Source organism: Doryrhamphus excisus, chromosome 14, assembly GCF_030265055.1.
Source record: "Doryrhamphus excisus isolate RoL2022-K1 chromosome 14, RoL_Dexc_1.0, whole genome shotgun sequence".
Classification (NCBI taxonomy): Eukaryota; Metazoa; Chordata; class Actinopteri; order Syngnathiformes; family Syngnathidae; genus Doryrhamphus; species Doryrhamphus excisus.
The window spans coordinates 8,940,896-8,952,151 of NC_080479.1; positions in this window are offsets into that span (position 1 = coordinate 8,940,896).

Here is an 11,256-nt window from a genome sequence, read left to right on the forward strand (position 1 = left end):
TCCAAATTGTCCATAGGTATGAATGTGAGTGTGAATGGTTGTTTGTCTATATGTGCCCTGTGATTGGCTGGCCACCAGTCCAGGGTGTACCCTGCCTCTCCCCCGAAGACAGCTGGGATAGGCTCCAGCACCCCCCGCGACCCTTGTAAGGATAAGCGATAGAAAATGAATGAATGAATGAATGTAAAACGGGTCGGTGCCGACCCTAACACAAGAGGAAGGTTAAGCCCCACTAAATAATTCGATTTTTTAATTGATTTTTTTATTATAAATTTCATAGCATTTCATAGCATTAGCATACATTTCACATAATAGAGCAAAAGCAGGCTAATACTAGCCTGCTAGTAATAATCATAAGAAGAATAATGATGATAGTAATAATAATAGGCTAATGAATAATATAATAATGATTATTATATAATTGATCACTGTCCAGTGGACAGAATGGTTGCAGAGCTTGAGCAGCGGTTTAGCAGTGTAGATTGTGTGTACTTTTAATGGTGGCCTAAAACAATTGAGTATCTCTACTAAATCTGTCCAAAAGTGGGAAAGTTATATCCCGCTTCTTGTTCCTTATTTGTTTTTGGGATTTTTTTGAATGTCTACTACATTCATTCATATCCAGTGCTAAGCCCCCCCCCCGTCCTTAGAACCGAGTGACGCCCCTGCGTTACACCATAAAAAAAGTCATTTTTGCATAAAAGGTTGGCGCTAATTGAAAGGAGAGCCTTGGCCTTAGGAAGCCCACAAGTCCAAATGCTTTTTAGCTCATCAACTTATTGACTGCTTAAGGTAAAATGCATTTTTCAGCATATTTGGTACGGGAAATGCAGCTTAAACAGCGAGTGGCTTATGGCACTTTCAACCTCTAACAGTAAGTGTGTGTTTTTTCAACAAAAAAACACTCAAAACCCACAATCCCATTAGCTTTTAGAGCAAAGTCATTGCATAATCATCAATGCATTCACAGGGTTCATTCGCCTGTTCTACATCATGTACAGCAGGGGTCTCAAACACGCGGCCCGTGGGCCAAATGTGGCCCGCGGGATGCTAGTTTAGGATTTTGTTTAATGTTAGTGCGGCCCGCTCAAGTTTGATATGGATGCTGTATGGTATCATGTACCCAGAAAAAAATATTACGTTTGATTAATGTTCATGTTAAAGGTTAAATAACTGTTAATACTTATCCTCCCTATCCGTGTGGAAGTGGTAAGTTTTTGGCTATTTAAGTTTAAAGGAAATAACTTGAAGGCTACCGTTTAGGTCGCTAGCTCTCTAGTTTGCGAGTTAGCATGTGTCTCAAGACCCTGCGGTTGCGCAATATGTTGTAAATAAAAAGAGTATAAATGTGACTATAGTTGTGTTTTGTCATGTCTACAGGGCTCTAATAATGCTTTGTTCATTTTAATGTGAAAAAAATAATTTGTCTACCCACCAACTATATGTGGTTTCTTAAGTTTTTATTATTTGCCGTTTTATTATTATTATTATTATTATTATTATTATTATTATTATTATTATTATTATTATTTATTACTGATTGATTGATTTTCTTGATTCTTGATTTGTTCATTTATTTTTCATCTTATTTTGTGTAGAAAAATAAAAAGTAAGATATTTGAGAACAGTGGAATGTTTTATCAGAGCTTTTATTGTAGAAAATCGGAACCAAAGTAAAGTTTATTCATTTTCTGTTTTTAATAAATGTGTTTTTTTTTTTTTTTTTTTTGGAAAACCTGATGTGGCCCAGTCTCGCCCAGACCCTAGCTCCAGTGGCCCGCAGGTAAATTGAGATTGAGACCCCTGATGTACAGCAAACCCATGCAAAGAGAAGTCCTGTAGGGGGCAGTGCAACACAACAGAGCAGCCGAACCCCCCCACCCCCACCCCATTCCATCTCTTGCTGCACAGCTGAATTTGTATCACTTTGAGTAACATTAATATACCGAACCATCCTCTTTCTTTGTGTACATTCAATTTGCAATAACAACTGCTGTTTCTTTCCATTGTGGCCCAAAGCTCCACACTAACAAAAGCCAACCTGTCCCACATGCGCCGGCTTGTGGATTAAAAAAAAAAAAAAGCTTTGACTTTGCGGCTGCTGCAGTCAGACTCAGTGGGGGTTAACCACACAAGTCAAAGCTAATGGAGCAAAGAAAGAGTTGTGGGATGCACACAGCCTGTCTCCACAATTCCTGCAAAATGTTGCACAGGTAATCATCGGGCCGGTCAGCAATCTGAACCTCCTGCTGAGATCCAGACATCTTTGAAGCCTTAAAAAAAAAAATCCCGTCTGTATCCATGAATGATAAAATTGCTTCCTGTTGCAATCGTAAAGGCAAATGATAACCTAAGTCTGTGGCTGTATTTACAGAACAGCTAAGAGCAGCAAAATGAGCCAATTTACCAGGCGGGTGACCTTTACTGGCAACGTGCCTTATAACATTTACATATAATCTCATCCCCCTATCCCCAAAGTCTCCAAAGTTTGACCTCCAGTAAACACATCATTGCTGAAATTTGATTTTTCTGCATCTCAATTCTTTGCATCATCGATTAAACTGCATATTATTAGACTGACGGGAAGATTTTGCACAGGCTTTGTGAAAATGTCAGCAAATGCCAATCATAAGGCTTTGCTTGAAAAATGACTCCCGACAACAACTATGTTATTGACAAAAGTCTTGCTTTGGACTTTTCCATCAGTCCACCAAGCCTTGGTTTAGGTAATATTCAGCTACATTCAGCAATATTTCAGCTTGAAATCAGCCATGCTGGCTACCGGAGGTGGAGGTCAGGTGTATTTTTTCTTTCATGACTCCCTCTGGAAAATGGATCTCACACCTCTGTTAGAGCGCAGCAGGGACATTTTTATCAATTGTTAGCACCTGGGAAGCAAAACAAACACCACTTTTTTTTTTCCGGTAACCTCACAGACAAAACATTAGTAGAATTCTAAACAGGGTCTATGCATATTGACCAATGGTGCTTCAGGGTTTCGCAATCCTTTTCGGCTCAGGACTGAGATACTCTTCCGCACTAAACGATCATGCATGAACACTAGGTTCAGGTTTAGGTTCGAGGTTCGGAGTACCTCAGGGTCTGGAGGATGGAACGTGATATCGAAAGGCGGATCGGTGCGGCGTCTGCAGTGATGCGGACTCTGACTCGGTTTGTTGTGGTGAAGATGGAGCTGAGCCGAAAGGCCAAGCTCTCTGTTTACCCGTCCATCATCTTTCCTACCCTCATCTGTGGTCCTGGGGACAAGATTGGGGGTACAGAAAACTTTTTAACTGAAATTTAACTTAAATTTATGACAATACTCAATACAAATTTAGGAGAAGAAAATGTCAATTTACGACTTCTTTCTGTTCTTGTTAATTGACAAGTTCATTCATTTTCTACCACTTATCCTCACTGGAGCTGGAGCCTATCCCAGCTGGGTACACCCTGGACTGGTGGCCAGCCAAACACAGGGCACAAATAGACAAGGAAACCGGAGTACCCGGAGAAAACCCACGCATGCACGGGGAGAACATGCAAACTCCACACAGAGATGGCCGAGGGTGGAATTGAACTCGGGTCTCCTAGCTGTGAGGTCTACGCGCTAACCACTCAACCGCCATGCAGCTTAATTGACAAGTTTTCTAACATAACTTTATGACTTTATTTTGGTAAACTCTTTAAATTTATGATGTATTTATGATGATAATGTAGATTTATGACTCCCATAAATGTACAACTTTTTTAACGTAAATGTATGACTTCATTCTCATAAACAACTTTTTAAAACTTAAATTCATGACTTTATTCTCGTAAATGTACAACTTTTTTAAAACTTAAATTCATGACTTTATTCTCGTAAATGTACAACTTTTAACGTAAACTCATGACTTTATTCTCATAAATTAACAACTTTTTTACTTAAATTCATGACTTTATTCTCCTGAATGTACAACTTTTTTAATGTAAATGTATGACTTTATTCTCATAAATTGACAACTTTTTAAAACTTAAATTCATGACTTTATTCTCGTAAATGTACAACTTTAACGTAAATGTATGACTTTATTCTCATAAATTAACAACTTTTTTAAACTTCAATTCACGACTGTATTCTGGTGAATGTACAACTTTTTCACGTAAATTTATGAATTTATTCTCATAAATTAACGTTTTTAAACTTCAATTCACGACTTTATTCTCGTAAATGTAAAACTTTTAACGTAAATGTATGAATTTATTCTCCTAAATTAATAACTTTTTAAAAAGTGAAATTTATGACTTTATTCTCATAAATGTACAACTTTTTTTGGTTTTACCCTGTCTGGCCCTGATGTCGTAATAATTGTTATAATAGAAGTTGGTCAATTGCAGTTTTAACACACCAGCACCCCATTCATAAAAACGATGATAAACCCCCAAAAATCTACTAAATTGTGGGTTGTACCCTGACGGTATGCCGTAATGGCTGCCATTGGAAGGTGCAGGTGTACCTAATGTAGTGGAATAGAATGAAAGGGGCCGAGGGGAGTGTCATGCGGTGTGTTCGATGGGAAGAGGTGGGCTGAACTTGAAGTAGCAGAAGGGTGAGCGAGGCGAGAAAGAAGGTCAGACTGGTTAGCAAAGTGTGAGAGAATAGTGGGGGTGTTTATATCTGGGTGTCATTGGCACGGTGGGGGGGCGCTGCCTCCTACAAGGAAGCCAAGTTTGAGTGTGGAAGATTAGAGAGCCGTTTGGAATGATGGAACAAAAAGCCCCCCCCCCCCCAAATTGCTCCATTAGAGTGTCCAGAGAGGTGAAGCTATTAGATCAGGCTCCAATAGCTCACAGTGAGAATCTGTCAAAGCAAAAAAATCTCAATTAATAATCTGTAGCGCAACAGACATCCCGTGAATAATGCATTATTTACTTTCTTATTGACTATGAAAATACGAGACGCTCGGCCGCCTCCTGTGACTCACAACATTCAGGTAAGTGGTCGGCTCTGAATTATTTAGGCCGTTTCCCCGCGCAAGAACACAACAAATCAAGCGGCAAACAATGCAGTCTGATTGGATTAGCCAGCGCCGCCATATCCAAAAACAGCGTTTTAAAGTACAAGTACACGCGGCACACTTTTCCTCATCTCATATTGGAAATAATCACACTTTCACTCCAGTGTTGAAGTGGTCCCGATAGGACGGTAGAATTGGCAGCGCCGGGACTAAATGAGGACATAAATTAAACTTCAGAGCCCGTCGTGTTAAACATCGCATTAAAGTCGCTGAACCGTGGCGGTGAAGCTGCCAAGTGGATAGCTTGGCTGAAATAGATACCTGTGAGGAAAGCCCCGACGCCTTTTTAGATTCTTGGCATTGATGGAACATATTTTACGCCTTACCCTTTTTAAAAGTCTGATTTAAATCAATAATAATAATAATAATAATACATTTTATTTGTATAGCGGGGGCGGCATGAAGCTACTACTTCATTAAGCGTGATGTAAGACAATGGGTACTCCGGTTTCCTCCCACATTCCAAAAACATGCTAGGTTAATTGGCCACTCCAAATTGTCCATACGTATGAATGTGAGTGTGAATGGTTGTTTGTCTATATGTGCCCTGTGATTGGCTGGCCACCAGTCCAGGGTGTACCCCGCCTCTCGCCCGAAGACAGCTGGGATAGGCTCCAGCACCCCCGCGACCCTCGTGAGGAAAAAGCGGTAGAAAATGAATGAATGAATTTGTATAGCGCTTTTCAAAATACTCAAAGACACTTTACAGAAGAATGGAGTTGAATAAAGCAAGTAAACAGAATAGAAGACACACCAAAATACAACAGGTCTGTGAGATATGGGGGGGTCAGATCGTGGAGGGCTTTGTAGGTGATGAGAAGAATTTTGAAGTGAATGCGTTGGGGGACGGGAAGCCAGTGGAGGTTTTGGAGGACAAGGGTAATGTGTTCACGGGAGCGGGTGGAGGTGAGGAGGCGGGCAGCGGAGTTCTGAATATATTGTAGTTTGTTGAGGGTTTTGGACGGTGTACCGTAGAGCAGTGATTTTCAACCACTGTGCCGCGGGCACAGTAGTGTACCTTGAGAAACCGTCAGGTGTGCCGTGAGGAATTATCCAATATCACTTTTTATAATTAACATTTATTAATCATCATTTGCAAATATTATGTCAATAGCCATTATGTCAATAGTATACATGGACCCAAATATTCCAATTCACTTTGGTTTATTTGCTGAAACGGAAAGAATTGAACAGGGATGGAATATTCCTTTAACCAATCCGATTGAGGTATCTTGTACCCGCTCAAACGGAAAGTTGTCAGGGTGCCTTCTTCTTCGTGGTGTTTTTCTTCTTCTGTTGTTTATTGGCGGTTCGCAAGCAGCTTTCATATGCATTACCGCCATCTGTGGAACAGAATCTAAACCCTTCTATACGCCATTCACAAGTCCAGTTTTATTGAAAAAGAAAATATATATCTATATGAAACATGTCCTGAGTTTAATTATAAAATATTAGCAAGATTGAATTTGATCTTTTCCTGTTTAAATTGATCCCGGGTGCGTTCTTTCAGCGCATGCTCAGATATGACGTAACACGCAGATCCAGACGTTCTTCACTTTTAAAAATGGAGGCCAGCAATCGGCACTGGACTAAGCAAAGTTTGTTTTTGATTCAAACTAAATTTCAAGACTGGACAGACGAAAAACTGACAATACGGAGTTATTCCAACAAGTGAAAGAAAACTTGGGGAAGTCGGTATCACGTGATGTTGATGTTTACGTTTTACCGCACATGACCCATTGACTATTCTGGTTGATTTTCACGGTGCATGTAGACAAGAGATTGGAATATTCCTTTCTATGGATACCATTGTTTCCCAAAAGGTCATTCGGAAAGAGAAAAAGTGGTCATGTAAAAACATGGCTACTGTGGAGTGTCTGTGGTGTAAAAACTGGCAGAGCAATGTAATATTGGTCCGTGTGGCAACACCTACCTTGTTCCTCCTATAGACTTATTGATGCACGTGTGAGGTCGTGGTGCATTTTGTAACATTTTTGGTTAGTGGTGTGCCACAAGATTTTTCCACTGTAAAAAACGTGCCGTGGCTCAAAAAAGGTTGAAAATCACTGCCGTAGAGAATACTGTTGCAGTAGTGGATTCTGGAGGTGATGAATGCATGGATCAAGGATTCAGCGGCAGAGAATGTAAGTGATGGACGGAGTCGGGCTATGTTCTTAAGATGGAAGAATGCAGTCCAGGTTAACTGTTTGATGTGGGGTTCAAACGAAAGGGTGGGGGTCCAGGAGGATACCAAGGTTGCGGATGAGCGGGGATGGAGTGAGGGTAGCGCTGTCAAATTGAAGATAGTTCAAGACATGGGTGGGCGTTGTGGTGTTTTTGGGACTGATGATGATAATATCTGTTTTGTCACTAGCAAGTTTGAGAAAATCAGAATCAAGGTTCTTTAGCAGCAAGTCTATTCCCCAATTGTCTGGCCTCGGACGGTAGTAACAGAGGTGAGATGTTTTTTTCTGTGTGAAAAGAGCCACCCCGCCAATGACTATTATTGATGCGCCACTATTAAGAGGCTACGACTACAACATTGGAACCTCTGAGTTTGTTTTTGTACTTTTTATTCCACTACAGTTAATAAAGGATTGGATGGACTGTCTATTATTCTCCATGGGACATTTTGTTTCTCCTGGAATGGATTTTGTGATCTTGGAGGACGTGCCGTTAGTCTTTAAACACATTCCACATTCTAGTCATGGCTGAAATGAAGCTACTGATGAGGTCGGCTGATGTGGCATTTAGGGACACATCCTTGACACGTCTTTGGTGGGACCCTCACGTGACTTCATCTACTTAAGTGCCACGCTCAGAATTAACCAGCCTTGGTTGAGCACTTCTCCTGATAAAAAAAAAAAACAACCTCCACCTTAATGGAAGCGGCAAGCTGGGCCAGGCATCGATCTGGCTGTGAGGTGCAACCACGGCGTTGCCCGTTTTAACGTGTTTGGACTCGGCTGTGTCGCTGCTAAGCTGCATCGATCGCTCTTCTGCTCTGGTAAATCGGGTGCGATTGCTTTTTGTGTGTGCTTGCTTAACAGAATATTGAGATTGGCACCCGGGAGTCCCTCGTCGGGCCAATCGGTAATGTGTGTCGATGCGAGCGGTAGAGGTCAGGCTGTGTGGCCTCTCGTAACGCTGCACTGTATACGCCGGTGGCAGAAAGAAGAAGAAAACCGAACCGTATCATAGCTTTTTTTTTTTCTTTTTTAATTAGTCTAAGCGGTGCCACAATAGCATACTGATGGATACGTATAACTGCACGGTGGACGAGTGGTTAACACGCAGACCTCACAGTTCAATTCCACCCTCGGCCATCTCTGTTTGGAGTTTGAATGTTCTCCCAGTGCATGCGTGGGTTTTCTCCGTTTTCCTCCCACATTCCAAAAACATGCTAGGTTAATTGGCCACTCCAAATTGTCCATAGGTATGAATGTGAGTGTGAATGGTTGTTTGTCTATATGTGCCCTGTGATTGGCCCCGTGACCCTCGTGAGGATAAGCGGTAGAAAATGAATGAATGTATATCTATACAAGGTGGTTAAAAAGTAGCTCCCTGTTTTAAATACTTATTTATTCATATCATGTCATATTATTCATTCATTTCTAGCGCTTATCCACACGAGGGTCGCGGGGGGAGCCTATCCCAGCTGTCTTCGGGCGAGAGGCGGGGTACACCCTGGACTGGTGGCCAGCCAATCACAGGGCACATATAGACAAACAACCATTCACACTCACTTTCATACCTATGGACAATTTGGAGTGGCCAATTAACCTAGCATGTTTTTGGAATGTGGGAGGAAACCGGAGTACCCGGAGAAAACCCACGCATGCACGGGGAGAACATGCACACTCCACACAAAGATGGCCGAGGGTGGAATCGAACCCTGGTCCTCCTAGCTGTGAGGTCTGCGCGCTAACCACTGTGCCGCCCCTTTTTCATAACATTCATTCATTTTCTACCGCTTATCCTCACGAGGGTCGCGGGGGTGCTGGAGCCTATCCCAGCTGTCTTGGGGCGAGAGGCAGGGTACACCCTGGACTGGTGGCCAGCCAATCACAGGGCACATATAGACAAACAACCATTCACACTCACATTCATACCTATGGACAATTTAGAGTGGCCAATTAACCTAGCATGTGCCACAATAGCATACTGATGGATAGTATGCGGAGCTCCCGGGTTTATAGTAAGACGTGTAGTGAAGCCTACTAAAAAAAAAAGTATAGTATAGTAATAAATATGGTGGACCCATCTAATAGTGGGTGGGCGTCCATATTAGTGCAGACCTGCGTCACTACTCTCCATTTTGCTGGCTTCAGTTTAGAATTGAGTCAGTACAACACAGACTAACACATATCAGTTTCTCAACACTATTTCAAATAACGAAGATGCAAAAACATTGCCGTCCTCCAGTGGTGGTATGACGGTAGACCATAATAGAGAACCGCCGAGCTAGGGGCAGGCCAGAGGCGGTATCATGCCCACAGGGAAGGAGGTTTTTTTTCCCGGAACTTCCAAAAGCGAGCGTTCTTTGGAAAGTGGAGCAAACAAGCGAGGGAGATGATGGATTTTTTTCACGTTTGGTGCTGATAACCAGGCTCTCGGGACATATATTACAATTAGGACATCATTAAAAAGTCAATTTTGCATAATAGAGGGCCTTTAAACAGCCACCTGCCATACCGCTATATTATCACATACTACAGTATTAATTGGCCCTGTACCCTAGAAAGCGCCCATGAATGATACGGGAAAAGGCCCAAATGATACTGTGTCAAAGCCCAGGGCAGTGATACTGATAAAATATAGAGTTTAACCATGTCCAGTATCAGCCCCCGTATCTGTCCACTCAGAGCACGCTGCTCTGGTATCGTGCCCGTGAAACAACCAATCAGAGAACAGCGCACGAGCGTGAACACACAGCGTTGTGTTTTGCTGCCGTCTGTGCTCTGTCAACATGTCAGCGGTTGACACTCCCGGCGAAAGACAAATAGGGAAAATAGCAAACAGAATATTAGAAATGGAACGTTTTATCACCATTAATGAGGAGGACACTCTTGAAATGATGGAAAAAACTAAAAATGCAAATACAAGTCGGAAAACCAAGGGTGACCTCAAGCTTTTTTCTGAAACTTGATTAATGGAACTTTAATTGTCAGACATTGATAAGATAAGACTGTTGATAAAATATTATTGTTGAAATATTTTTGCAATTATTGTGTTTACACTGTTTAGATATAATACATGTAATAAACTGAACATTTTCTGGAAACAAAATGGTCTTTTGATTAAATAGTACATGATAATAAGCTCATGATTAAATAGTATGTGATAATAAGATCATCACATGGTTTGTCTGGTATCAGGCCCAGTATCACGCCCCTGCGTGTCAGTATCAGCCTATCTTTGGGCGAGAGGCGGGGTACACCCTGGACTGGTGACCAGCCAATCACAGGGCACATATAGACAAACAACCATTCACACTCACATTCATACCTATGGACAATTTGGAGTTGCTAATTAACCTAGCATGTTTTTGGAATGTGGGAGGAAACGGGGAAGAACATGCAAACTCCACACAGAGATAGCCGAGTTGTGGAATTGAACCCTGGTCTCCAAGCTGTGAGGTCTGCGCGCTAACCACTTGTGCCGCCCGACTTGTGGACAGTTTGTTGCTAAGTTTAGCTTGATGGCGGCCATGTTTTACAACCGGTCTTGCTGAAATTTTACACACGTGCTTGGCAGTCCACTAAATGTGTCCTTTGTGAGCGCATTGAGCTGTGTGAGAAATTTCAAGTCAATCACATGAGCTGACGGATATGTGAGGTGCATTCCAGGATCGCCAGATTGGCACGGACGGTAATGGCTGAAATGATACGTTGAGGATGATGGACAGCAAGGTTTCAAGTTTCAACATTTTCTGGAGGGCGGCACGGCGATCAAGTGGTTAGCGCGCAGACCTCACAGCTAGGAGACCAGGGTTCAATTCCACCCTCGGCCATCTCTGTGTGGAGTTTGCATGTTCTCCCCGTGCATGCGTGGGTTTTCTCCGGGTACTCCGGTTTCCTCCCACATTCCAAAAACATGCTAGGTTAATTGGCCACTCCAAATTGTCCATAGGTATGAATGTGAGTGTGAATGGTTGTTTGTCTATATGTGCCCTGTGATTGGCTGGCCACCAGTCCAG